Source organism: Pleurodeles waltl, chromosome 12 (genome assembly GCF_031143425.1).
Source record: "Pleurodeles waltl isolate 20211129_DDA chromosome 12, aPleWal1.hap1.20221129, whole genome shotgun sequence".
In the NCBI taxonomy this organism is placed as follows: domain Eukaryota; kingdom Metazoa; phylum Chordata; class Amphibia; order Caudata; family Salamandridae; genus Pleurodeles; species Pleurodeles waltl.
In genome coordinates this window covers 106268054-106281583 of record NC_090451.1, presented here as the reverse complement: position 1 = coordinate 106281583, position 13530 = coordinate 106268054, and the positions used below count along the sequence as shown (strand labels likewise).

Genomic DNA, 13530 nt, shown 5'->3' with positions numbered 1-13530 from the left:
AAAAATTGACAACTTAATCCACCTACTCAGAGTCATAAAAGTCACCTTCTTGTCTTTTCCAGGCTGTCCAAAAGTCACAAACAAGGAGTCGGTTTTCCTGAACTGCAGAGGCCTGGTGACATAAATGAAAAGAGCTCTTTAAACATCAAGTGTATTCAGAAAATATTCCTCCGGAGAGGAAGGAGAGGGAATGAAAGAAGGAAGAATTATTTCCTAAGATCTATCAAAAATAGACTTAACCTTTGCAGCAAAGGTAAGGCTAGGCCTTAAAGTTACCCCATCTTCCAAAGTATCAAATGAAGAGAGGACAGCATTTTAAGGCTCCCAGCTCCCCAATTGTTCTCAGCAAGGTGATAGGAAATAGGAAAATAACTTTATAGGAAACAATCTTTATTTCTACAGTATCCAAATCCTCAAAGAGACAAAATTGCAAAGCCTATAAAAGAGTAGGAAGATTCTGAGTTGGAGAAAAGGGATTTTTCAACTGGTCTTACAATTGACAAAAGATCAGAACAGTCTAGACACCAAAGACTGTAACATCGACGAAGGTACAGAAAAGTCCCTAAAAACCTTTATCGCAAAGCAATGAGCTTTCAGAGTGGAAAGAGATTCAAGTGAAACCCATTCAGAAGAAAATGCAAAATAGCAGACAAACTACAGGTAGGTGTCAAAAGATCATGAGCAGAACATCACGTCTCAAAAGACTTCCAGTTCTTTGAGTAAGACTTCGAAGTAGAAGGCCTGCTGGAGTGCTGAATTAACTCCACTAAGGAAGAGGAAAGACCCTTTGCTAGCAGTCCAGACTTCTCAACCTCCAAAGCGATAGAGTGAGTTGGAGCAAGAAGGTCAGGGACGACGTTCTGACAGAGACACACTTGAGCAGTACTCAAGGAGGTAGAAGAGCCAGGGGTTCAGAAGAGGAAACCATGACATCTCTGGCCAATAAGGGCCCACAAGAATGAAGTTCCCTCCCCCCTGCTGAGACTTGAAGAGAACCATCTGGATCAATAAAAAGTGGGGGAATGTATGAAGGAGACTTCTCAGCCACTTTATCACCAATACGTCCACTACCTAGGCTCCTTGTTCCGGAAGCCTGGATCAGAATCGACAAAGATGAGCATTGTCCTTGTTTGAAAAGAGATCCAGAAAGGGTTTCACAAACTCTCGGCATATCTCTCAAAACAACGACCTGGATAACGTCAACTCCAGCAAATTTGGAAACCTCCAGCTGTCTGCCATCACATTGTCGGTGCCCTTGATGTGTACTGCCGACGTGTGCAACAGGTTGATCTCTGCCCAATAACCCAATTGTTCTGCTATTGCATTGAAGGATTTTGAATGCATGCTTCACTGTTGGTTAATGTAAAAGACAGCTACCTTATTCTCTGTCTTTACTAGCACATTTTTTTGAGACAGATGATGATGGGAAAACTTCAAAGCCCTGTAGGTTACCATCAACTCCATCTATTTCCATGACCTCCGACTCTCTAGGAAAGACCACTTGAATTGACAGGATCAGTCCAACACAGTAGCTCTCCAGCCAGGTTTGCTGGCATCTGTTGCGAGGATTCAGGAGCATCCAGGTATATTAGTGTCCACTTAGACCAGTGGTCTTCAAACTCTTTAATGCCGCATCCACCCAATGGGAAAAAAAAAACATTGGTGCCTCCCCTCTGAATTGTCCACAATTCTTCTATTAAATTGACACTGTTTAAATATGTCTAGACCTATTTAAACATTGCAGTTAAGTTCTGTTACTGTTTTAAAAATGCAATCAAATACATGACCCCAAATATACTATTCTGGTCAGGCATGCCCTACTAACCAATTGCAGCGTCATGCTCTGCTGAGTAAACTGATCTCATGACAGTGAGGAATGCACAGGCCGGGTGGTGCACGGCGCACAAAAGCGCGCCTTCTTGTGTTGTACGTCTCTTCGCTCAAATGCAAACTCAGATTTCCTGCACTGTGGTCGGCAGGAGAGACATGGAAAGGCGCAGTAGGGAAGGCTTGAGCAACGAACCGTTGGCTATGTTTTGTTGTTACTTTGTTGACATGAGCTCAAGTAATTTGAAGCAGAAGGAACGGCCAGACCTAAAAAAAACTCTCTTACCTCCAACGCCGAATAACCACTATAATTATAATATCTCAAAAGCAGCTGGCCTTGTAAACTTAATGACCAAGCAAGCCGATGCATTTTGGGTTTTGTTGTAAAAGAATAAAAATACTATCCCTCCTTTCCTTTTTTTCCGGCAACAAGCAATGTTACAAAGATATCACAGCACACAGTGAGATTGAGTGAAAGAAGAGGCACTGAGGCTGGCGTGCAGCACTCCACAGCTCTTGTTATTGTAATCCAGACAGGGGGCGGAAGGAGAAAAGTATGATGGAATTGCGATAGTGAGACCACCTCTTCTATCTATCTGCATTACATGGAAAAAGGATATCTTTAGTACTCATGGCTGGTTAGCTCAGTTGGTTAGAGCGTGGTGCTAATAACGCCAAGGTTGTGGGTTCAATCCCTGTACGGGCCAGGTTGCATTTTTTCTCTCAACTAAACTCTTTTTTTCTCATTTAATCAAGCTCTTATAAATCCATACACTCTGTTGCTCTAGTATACGTTCACTTTCCATTAGTCCTTCTTTTGCCACTGCTGACCAAAGCTCAAGCCGGCAGCGCCAGTAGAACAACACAAGTGCAAGGGATTGTCTCTCCAAGATGGAGACACTGCCTCAGACTATGTCTCGTGAGAGGTGGAGGGAGACCAAGAGCTGATTATTAGATGCGTGGGGATAAGAGGAACATAACTCAGGTGAACAGATTCTGGATAGTCATGCTATAGCTAGGATCAGCAACGTTACAGGGGAAAGGATAGGAAAATAATTAGGTGACAGAAGTATAGAAGTGGCTACAAGGGGGTGTGTCTCTTAAGAGGGCCGAAAGATACACTGAAGGCGAAGGTGAAGTGAAAGAAGAAAGAAAGATCAAAGGAAGTCGACAGTGATTGAGAGAAAACTCACAAAGGCAAATTGAGCAAAAGACAAGGCCTGGGTAGTTAGACTACTTCAATGCAAATTTACGCCGCAGATGAGCATGACAACTGTCCCTTGTACAGTGGTGCTGAAACAATTTTCAGTGTGGGGGTGCTGCCATCAAAGGGCTTCTGAAAATCCAGGAATCATACAAAGAACTAGTCCTGCGGAATGAGCCACGCACATTCAGAAAGAGTGGTGATGCGTTGGTTACTTATTGGTAATCTTCATTAGCCTTAGTCCATTGCGTCCTTGTGACAGTCATTACAAAGTAAGGTGATGTCACCTTCCAACAGGAAGAAAGAACAGGAGGACCCTTAAATGCTAGCCCCATGCACCCAACCTGGGTGCCAAGCCCTTGCCAAAGGACTGATGGGAAGGTGGGCAGGATGTAATGTTTGTGACAAAGACAAGATGGACTAAGGGTAATGCAGAGTTCAAAACATTGGTACTCAAATGCAAAACAGAAAAATTATTAAGCCATAATGCTTGACAAATGTATGCTCTGAGGACCAAGTAGCCACCCTAGGAATTTCCTAGATTGTTACTCACTGGAATTCAACCCAGGAGGTGGCCATTCCTCTCGTAGACCATCCCTGAACTGGAAGATATTCTAAAAAGCCTTGCAAAGCCAGAAAAATTGACAACTTAATCCACCTACTCAGAGTCATAAAAGTCACCTTCTTGTCTTTTCCAGGCTGTCCAAAAGTCACAAACAAGGAGTCGGTTTTCCTGAACTGCAGAGGCCTGGTGACATGAATGAAAAGAGCTCTTTAAACATCAAGTGTATTCAGCAAATGTTCCTCCGGAGAGGAAGGAGAGGGAATGAAAGAAGGAAGAATTATTTCCTAAGATCTATCAAAAATAGACTTAACCTTTGCAGCAAAGGTAAGGCTAGGCCTTAAAGTTACCCCATCTTCCAAAGTATCAAATGAAGAGAGGACAGCATTTTAAGGCTCCCAGCTCCCCTATTGTTCTCAGCAAGGTGATAGGAAATAGGAAAATAACTTTATAGGAAACAATCTTTATGTCTACAGTATCCAGATCCTCAAAGAGATAAAATTGCAAAGCCTATAAAAGAGTAGGAAGATTCTGAGTTGGAGAAAAGGGATTTTTCAACTGGTCTTACAATTGAAAAAAGATCAGAACAGTCTAGACACCAAAGATTGTAACATCGACGAAGGTACAGAAAAGTCCCTAAAAACCTTTATCGCAAAGCAATGAGCTTTCAGAGTGGAAAGAGATTCAAGTGAAACCCATTCAGAAGAAAATGCAAAATAGCATACAAACTACAGGTAGGTGCCAAAAGATCATGAGCAGAACATCACGTCTCAAAAGACTTCCAGTTCTTTGAGTAAGACTTCGAAGTAGAAGGCCTGCTGGAGTGCTGAATTAACTCCACTAAGGAAGAGGAAAGACCCTTTGCTAGCAGTCCAGACTTCTCAACCTCCAAAGCGATAGAGTGAGTTGGAGCAAGAAGGTCAGGGACGACGTTCTGACAGAGACACACTTGAGCAGTACTCAAGGAGGTAGAAGAGCCAGGGGTTCAGAAGAGGAAACCATGACATCTCTGGCCAATAAGGGCCCACAAGAATAAAGTTCCCTCCCCCCGGCTGAGACTTGAAGAGAACCATCTGGATCAATAAAAAGTGGGGGAATGTATGAAGGAGACTTCTCAGCCACTTTATCACCAATACGTCCACTACCTAGGCTCCTTGTTCCGGAAGCCTGGATCAGAATCGACAAAGATGAGCATTGTCCTTGTTTGAAAAGAGATCCAGAAAGGGTTTCACAAACTCTCGGCATATCTCTCAAAACAACGACCTGGATAACGTCAACTCCAGCAAATTTGGAAACCTCCAGCTGTCTGCCATCACATTGTCGGTGCCCTTGATGTGTACTGCCGACGTGTGCAACAGGTTGATCTCTGCCCAATAACCCAATTGTTCTGCTATTGCATTGAAGGATTTTGAATGCATGCTTCACTGTTGGTTAATGTAAAAGACAGCTACCTTATCCTCTGTCTTTACTAGCACATTTTTTTGAGACAGATGATGATGGGAAAACTTCAAAGCCCTGTAGGTTACCATCAACTCCATCTATTTCCATGACCTCCGACTCTCTAGGAAAGACCACTTGAATTGACAGGATCAGTCCAACACAGTAGCTCTCCAGCCAGGTTTGCTGGCATCTGTTGCGAGGATTCAGGAGCATCCAGGTATATTAGTGTCCACTTAGACCAGTGGTCTTCAAACTCTTTAATGCCGCATCCACCCAATGGGAAAAAAAAACATTGGTGCCTCCCCTCTGAATTGTCCACAATTCTTCTATTAAATTGACACTGTTTAAATATGTCTAGACCTATTTAAACATTGCAGTTAAGTTCTGTTACTGTTTTAAAAATGCAATCAAATACATGACCCCAAATATACTATTCTGGTCAGGCCTGCCCTACTAACCAATTGCAGCGTCATGCTCTGCTGAGTAAACTGATCTCATGACAGTGAGGAATGCACAGGCCGGGTGGTGCACGGCGCACAAAAGCGCGCCTTCTTGTGTTGTACGTCTCTTCCCTCAAATGCAAACTCAGATTTCCTGCACTGTGGTCGGCAGGAGAGACATGGAAAGGCGCAGTAGGGAAGGCTTGAGCAACGAACCGTTGGCTATGTTTTGTTGTTACTTTGTTGACATGAGCTCAAGTAATTTGAAGCAGAAGGAACGGCCAGACCTAAAAAAAACTCTCTTACCTCCAACGCCGAATAACCACTATAATTATAATATCTCAAAAGCAGCTGGCCTTGTAAACTTAATGACCAAGCAAGCCGATGCATTTTGGGTTTTGTTGTAAAAGAATAAAAATACTATCCCTCCTTTCCTTTTTTTCCGGCAACAAGCGATGTTACAAAGATATCACAGCACACAGTGAGATTGAGTGAAAGAAGAGGCACTGAGGCTGGCGTGCAGCACTCCACAGCTCTTGTTATTGTAATCCAGACAGGGGGCGGAAGGAGAAAAGTATGAAGGAATTGCGATAGTGAGACCACCTCTTCTATCTATCTGCATTACATGGAAAAAGGATATCTGTAGTACTCATGGCTGGTTAGCTCAGTTGGTTAGAGCATGGTGCTAATAACGCCAAGGTCGTGGGTTCAATCCCCGTACGGGCCAGGTTGCATTTTTTCTCTCAACTAAACTCTTTTTTTCTCATTTAATCAAGCTCTTATAAATCCATACACTCTGTTGCTCTAGTATACGTTCACTTTCCATTAGTCCTTCTTTTGCCACTGCTGACCAAAGCTCAAGCCGGCAGCGCCAGTAGAACAACACAAGTGCAAGGGATTGTCTCTCCAAGATGGAGACACTGCCTCAGACTATGTCTCGTGAGAGGTGGAGGGAGACCAAGAGCTGATTATTAGATGCGTGGGGATAAGAGGAACATAACTCAGGTGAACAGATTCTGGATAGTGATGCTATAGCTAGGATCAGCAACGTTACAGGGGAAAGGATAGGAAAATAATTAGGTGACAGAAGTATAGAAGTGGCTACAAGGGGGTGTGTCTCTTAAGAGGGCCGAAAGATACACTGAAGCCGAAGGTGAAGTGAAAGAAGAAAGAAAGATCAAAGGAAGTCGACAGTGATTGAGAGAAAACTAACAAAGGCAAATTGAGCAAAAGACAAGGCCTGGGGAGTTAGACTACTTCAATGCAAATTTACGCCGCAGATGAGCATGACAACAGACCCTTGTACAGTGGTGCTGAAACAATTTTCAGTGTGGGGGTGCTGCCATCAAAGGGCTTCTGAAAATCCAGGAATCATACAAAGAACTAGTCCTGCGGAATGAGCCACGCACATTCAGAAAGAGTGGTGATGCGTTGGTTACTTATTGGTAATCTTCATTAGCCTTAGTCCATTGCGTCCTTGTGACAGTCATTACAAAGTAAGGTGATGTCACCTTCCAACAGGAAGAAAGAACAGGAGGATCCTTAAATGCTAGCCCCATGCACCCAACCTGGGTGCCAAGCCCTTGCCAAAGGACTGATGGGAAGGTGGGCAGGATGTAATGTTTGTGACAAAGACAAGATGGACTAAGGGTAATGCAGAGTTCAAAACATTGGTACTCAAATGCAAAACAGAAAAATTATTAAGCCATAATGCTTGACAAATGTATGCTCTGAGGACCAAGTAGCCACCCTAGGAATTTCCTAGATTGTTACTCACTGGAATTCAACCCAGGAGGTGGCCATTCCTCTCGTAGACCATCCCTGAACTGGAAGATATTCTAAAAAGCCTTGCAAAGCCAGAAAAATTGACAACTTAATCCACCTACTCAGAGTCATAAAAGTCACCTTCTTGTCTTTTCCAGGCTGTCCAAAAGTCACAAACAAGGAGTCGGTTTTCCTGAACTGCAGAGGCCTGGTGACATAAATGAAAAGAGCTCTTTAAACATCAAGTGTATTCAGAAAATATTCCTCCGGAGAGGAAGGAGAGGGAATGAAAGAAGGAAGAATTATTTCCTAAGATCTATCAAAAATAGACTTAACCTTTGCAGCAAAGGTAAGGCTAGGCCTTAAAGTTACCCATCTTCCAAAGTATCAAATGAAGAGAGGACAGCATTTTAAGGCTCCCAGCTCCCCAATTGTTCTCAGCAAGGTGATAGGAAATAGGAAAATAACTTTATAGGAAACAATCTTTATGTCTACAGTATCCAGATCCTCAAAGAGATAAAATTGCAAAGCCTATAAAAGAGTAGGAAGATTCTGAGTTGGAGAAAAGGGATTTTTCAACTGTTCTTACAATTGACAAAAGATCAGAACAGTCTAGACACCAAAGATTGTAACATCTTCGAAGGTACAGAAAAGTCCCTAAAAACCTTTATCGCAAAGCAATGAGCTTTCAGTGTGGAAAGAGATTCAAGTGAAACCCATTCAGAAGAAAATGCAAAATAGCAGACAAACTACAGGTAGGTGCCAAAAGATCATGAGCAGAACATCACGTCTCAAAAGACTTCCAGTTCTTTGAGTAAGACTTCGAAGTAGAAGGCCTGCTGGAGTGCTGAATTAACTCCACTAAGGAAGAGGAAAGACCCTTTGCTAGCAGTCCAGACTTCTCAACCTCCAAAGCGATAGAGTGAGTTGGAGCAAGAAGGTCAGGGATGACGTTCTGAGAGCGACACACTTGAGCAGTACCCAAGGAGGTAGAAGAGCCAGGGGTTCAGAAGAGGAAACCATGACATCTCTGGCCAATAAGGGCCCACAAGAATAAAGTTCCCTCGCCCCTGCTGAGACTTGAAGAGAATCATCTGGATCAATAAAAAGTGGGGGAATGTATAAAGGAGACTTCTCAGCCACTTTATCACCAATACGTCCACTACCTAGGCTCCTTGTTCCGGAAGCCTGGATCAGAATCGACAAAGATGAGCATTGTCCTTGTTTGAAAAGAGATCCAGAAAGGGTTTCACAAACTCTCGGCATATCTCTCAAAACAACGACCTGGATAACGTCAACTCCAGCAAATTTGGAAACCTCCAGCTGTCTGCCATCAGATTGTCGGTGCCCTTGATGTGTACTGCCGACGTGTGCAACAGGTTGATCTCTGCCCAATAACCCAATTGTTCTGCTATTGCATTGAGGGATTTTGAATGCATGCTTCACTGTTGGTTAATGTAAAAGACAGCTACCTTATTCTCTGTCTTTACTAGCACATTTTTTTGAGACAGATGATGATGGGAAAACTTCAAAGCCCTGAAGATTACCATCAACTCCATCTATTTCCATGACCTCTGACTCTCTAGGAAAGACCACTTGAATCGACAGGATCAGTCCAACACAGTAGCTCTCCAGCCAGGTTTGCTGGCATCTGTTGCAAGGAATTCAGGAGCATCCAGGTGTATTAGTGTCCACTTAGACCAGTGGTCTTCAAACTCTTTAATGCCGCATCCACCCAATGGGAAAAAAAAACATTGGTGCCTCCCCTCTGAATTGTCCACAATTCTTCTATTAAATTGACACTGTTTAAATATGTCTAGAACTATTTAAACATTGCAGTTAAGTTCTGTTACTGTTTTAAAAATGCAATCAAATACATGACCCCAAATATACTATTCTGGTCAGGCCTGCCCTACTAACCAATTGCAGCGTCATGCTCTGCTGAGTAAACTGATCTCACGACAGTGAGGAATGCACAGGCCGGGTGGTGCCCGGCGCACAAAAGCGCGCCTTCTTGTGTTGTACGTCTCTTCGCGCAAATGCAAACTCAGATTTCCTGCACTGTGGTCGGCAGGAGAGACATGGGAAGGAGCAGTAGGAAAGGCTTGAGCAACGAACCGTTGGCTATGTTTTGTTGTTACTTTGTTGACATGAGCTCAAGTAATTTGAAGCAGAAGGAACGGCCAGACCTAAAAAAAACTCTCTTACCTCCAACGCCGAATAACCACTATAATTATAATATCTCAAAAGCAGCTGGCCTTGTAAACTTAATAACAAGCAAGCCGATGCATTTTGGGTTTTGTTGTAAAAGAATAAAAATACTATCCCTCCTTTCCTTTTTTTCCGGCAACAAGCGATGTTACAAAGATATCACAGCACACAGTGAGATTGAGTGAAAGAAGAGGCACTGAGGCTGGCGTGCAGCACTCCACAGCTCTTGTTATTGTAATCCAGACAGGGGGCGGAAGGAGAAAAGTATGAAGGAATTGCGATAGTGAGACCAACTCTTCTCTCTATCTGCATTACATGGAAAAAGGATATCGTTAGTACTCATGGCTGGTTAGCTCAGTTGGTTAGAGCGTGGTGCTAATAATGCCAAGGTCGTGGGTTCAATCCCCATACGGGCCAGGTTGCATTTTTTCTCTCAACTAAACTCTTTTTTTCTCATTTAATCAAGCTCTTATAAATCCATACACTCTGTTGCTCCAGTATACGTTCACTTTCCATTAGTCCTTCTTTTGCCACTGCTGACCAAAGCTCAAGCCGGCAGCGCCAGTAGAACAACACAAGTGCAAGGGATTGTCTCTCCAAGATGGAGACACTGCCTCAGACTATGTCTCGTGAGAGGTGGAGGGAGACCAAGAGCTGATTATTAGATGCGTGGGGATAAGAGGAACATAACTCAGGTGAACAGATTCTGCATAGTGATGCTATAGCTAGGATCAGCAACGTTACAGGGGAAAGGACAGGAAAATAATTAGGTGACAGAAGTATAGAAGTGGCTACAAGGGGTGTGTCTCTTAAGAGGGCCGAAAGATACACTGAAGCCGAAGGTGAAGTGAAAGAAGAAAGAAAGATCAAAGGAAGTCGACAGTGATTGAGAGAAAACTAACAAAGGCAAATTGAGCAAAAGACAAGGCCTGGGGAGTTAGACTACTTCAATGCAAATTTACGCCGCAGATGAGCATGACAACTGACCCTTGTACAGTGGTGCTGAAACAATTTTCAGTGTGGGGGTGCTGCCATCAAAGGGCTTCTGAAAATCCAGGAATCATACAAAGAACTAGTCCTGCGGAATGAGCCACGCACATTCAGAAAGAGTGGTGATGCGTTGGTTACTTATTGGTAATCTTCATTAGCCTTAGTCCATTGCGTCCTTGTGACAGTCATTACAAAGTAAGGTGATGTCACCTTCCAACAGGAAGAAAGAACAGGAGGATCCTTAAATGCTAGCCCCATGCAACCAACCTGGGTGCCAAGCCCTTGCCAAAGGACAGATGGGAAGGTGGGCAGGATGTAATGTTTGTGACAAAGACAAGATGGACTAAGGGTAATGCAGAGTTCAAAACATTGGTACTCAAATGCAAAACCGAAAAATTATTAAGCCATAATGCTTGACAAATGTATGCTCTGAGGACCAAGTAGCCACCCTAGGAATTTCCTAGATTGTTACTCACTGGAATTCAACCCAGGAGGTGGCCATTCCTCTCGTAGACCATCCCTGAACTGGAAGATATTCTAAAAAGCCTTGCAAAGCCAGAAAAATTGACAACTTAATCCACCTACTCAGAGTCATAAAAGTCACCTTCTTGTCTTTTCCAGGCTGTCCAAAAGTCACAAACAAGGAGTCGGTTTTCCTGAACTGCAGAGGCCTGGTGACATAAATGAAAAGAGCTCTTTAAACATCAAGTGTATTCAGAAAATATTCCTCCGGAGAGGAAGGAGAGGGAATGAAAGAAGGAAGAATTATTTCCTAAGATCTATCAAAAATAGACTTAACCTTTGCAGCAAAGGTAAGGCTAGGCCTTAAAGTTACCCCATCTTCCAAAGTATCAAATGAAGAGAGGACAGCATTTTAAGGCTCCCAGCTCCCCAATTGTTCTCAGCAAGGTGATAGGAAATAGGAAAATAACTTTATAGGAAACAATCTTTATGTCTACAGTATCCAAATCCTCAAAGAGACAAAATTGCAAAGCCTATAAAAGAGTAGGAAGATTCTGAGTTGGAGAAAAGGGATTTTTCAACTGGTCTTACAATTGACAAAAGATCAGAACAGTCTAGACACCAAAGACTGTAACATCGACGAAGGTACAGAAAAGTCCCTAAAAACCTTTATCGCAAAGCAATGAGCTTTCAGAGTGGAAAGAGATTCAAGTGAAACCCATTCAGAAGAAAATGCAAAATAGCAGACAAACTACAGGTAGGTGTCAAAAGATCATGAGCAGAACATCACGTCTCAAAAGACTTCCAGTTCTTTGAGTAAGACTTCGAAGTAGAAGGCCTGCTGGAGTGCTGAATTAACTCCACTAAGGAAGAGGAAAGACCCTTTGCTAGCAGTCCAGACTTCTCAACCTCCAAAGCGATAGAGTGAGTTGGAGCAAGAAGGTCAGGGACGACGTTCTGACAGAGACACACTTGAGCAGTACTCAAGGAGGTAGAAGAGCCAGGGGTTCAGAAGAGGAAACCATGACATCTCTGGCCAATAAGGGCCCACAAGAATGAAGTTCCCTCCCCCCTGCTGAGACTTGAAGAGAACCATCTGGATCAATAAAAAGTGGGGGAATGTATGAAGGAGACTTCTCAGCCACTTTATCACCAATACGTCCACTACCTAGGCTCCTTGTTCCGGAAGCCTGGATCAGAATCGACAAAGATGAGCATTGTCCTTGTTTGAAAAGAGATCCAGAAAGGGTTTCACAAACTCTCGGCATATCTCTCAAAACAACGACCTGGATAACGTCAACTCCAGCAAATTTGGAAACCTCCAGCTGTCTGCCATCACATTGTCGGTGCCCTTGATGTGTACTGCCGACGTGTGCAACAGGTTGATCTCTGCCCAATAACCCAATTGTTCTGCTATTGCATTGAAGGATTTTGAATGCATGCTTCACTGTTGGTTAATGTAAAAGACAGCTACCTTATTCTCTGTCTTTACTAGCACATTTTTTTGAGACAGATGATGATGGGAAAACTTCAAAGCCCTGTAGGTTACCATCAACTCCATCTATTTCCATGACCTCCGACTCTCTAGGAAAGACCACTTGAATTGACAGGATCAGTCCAACACAGTAGCTCTCCAGCCAGGTTTGCTGGCATCTGTTGCGAGGATTCAGGAGCATCCAGGTATATTAGTGTCCACTTAGACCAGTGGTCTTCAAACTCTTTAATGCCGCATCCACCCAATGGGAAAAAAAAACATTGGTGCCTCCCCTCTGAATTGTCCACAATTCTTCTATTAAATTGACACTGTTTAAATATGTCTAGACCTATTTAAACATTGCAGTTAAGTTCTGTTACTGTTTTAAAAATGCAATCAAATACATGACCCCAAATATACTATTCTGGTCAGGGCTGCCCTACTAACCAATTGCAGCGTCATGCTCTGCTGAGTAAACTGATCTCATGACAGTGAGGAATGCACAGGCCGGGTGGTGCACGGCGCACAAAAGCGCGCCTTCTTGTGTTGTACGTCTCTTCGCTCAAATGCAAACTCAGATTTCCTGCACTGTGGTCGGCAGGAGAGACATGGAAAGGCGCAGTAGGGAAGGCTTGAGCAACGAACCGTTGGCTATGTTTTGTTGTTACTTTGTTGACATGAGCTCAAGTAATTTGAAGCAGAAGGAACGGCCAGACCTAAAAAAAACTCTCTTACCTCCAACGCCGAATAACCACTATAATTATAATATCTCAAAAGCAGCTGGCCTTGTAAACTTAATGACCAAGCAAGCCGATGCATTTTGGGTTTTGTTGTAAAAGAATAAAAATACTATCCCTCCTTTCCTTTTTTTCCGGCAACAAGCGATGTTACAAAGATATCACAGGACACAGTGAGATTGAGTGAAAGAAGAGGCACTGAGGCTGGCGTGCAGCACTCCACAGCTCTTGTTATTGTAATCCAGACAGGGGGCGGAAGGAGAAAAGTATGATGGAATTGCGATAGTGAGACCACCTCTTCTATCTATCTGCATTACATGGAAAAAGGATATCTTTACTACTCATGGCTGGTTAGCTCAGTTGGTTAAAGCGTGGTGCTAATAACGCCAAGGTCGTGGGTTCAATCCCCGTACGGGCCA

At 43.3% G+C, this 13530-nt stretch overlaps 3 non-coding genes across 3 annotated transcripts; all 3 read left to right on the top strand.

The window, feature by feature from the left end:
* Nucleotides 1-6126: 6126 nt before the first annotated feature.
* TRNAI-AAU (transfer RNA isoleucine (anticodon AAU)) lies at nt 6127-6200 on the top strand. Its single transcript has one exon. It is a non-coding gene; the product is annotated as a tRNA-Ile (tRNA).
* Nucleotides 6201-9791: 3591 nt separating this feature from the next.
* TRNAI-AAU (transfer RNA isoleucine (anticodon AAU)) lies at nt 9792-9865 on the top strand. Its single transcript has one exon. It is a non-coding gene; the product is annotated as a tRNA-Ile (tRNA).
* A 3591-nt stretch (nt 9866-13456) lies between these two features.
* Nucleotides 13457-13530, top strand: TRNAI-AAU (transfer RNA isoleucine (anticodon AAU)). The gene has a single exon. It is a non-coding gene; the product is annotated as a tRNA-Ile (tRNA).